Here is a 289-nt window from a genome sequence, read left to right as displayed (position 1 = left end):
CGGGGGGCTGGACCTCCCGCCTCCAGCTGGCTGGGTCCCCCCCAGGACAAACTCCTGCCAGCAAAGCCCACCCCACGGGGAGGGGTCCTGCCCGCACCCTGAGGGGGTGCAGGATCGCTCCAGACCCGGGCAGAGGGGCTGTGCACACCGAGAGCAGGACAGGGGAGCAAAATCTGGGGGCTGGGGGAGCAGGGAAAGAAGCATTTTCTCTTTTCAAACAGGAATCCCCAACGCCACCCCCTTCCCTTTGCATAGAGCAGCCTGCAGGCAAGGATGTCCTTCCATCCCG

Source organism: Nestor notabilis, unplaced genomic scaffold, assembly GCF_000696875.1.
Source record: "Nestor notabilis isolate BGI_N333 unplaced genomic scaffold, ASM69687v1 scaffold25778, whole genome shotgun sequence".
NCBI classification, from domain to species: Eukaryota; Metazoa; Chordata; class Aves; order Psittaciformes; family Psittacidae; genus Nestor; species Nestor notabilis.
Note: the sequence above shows the minus strand (reverse complement) of the source record.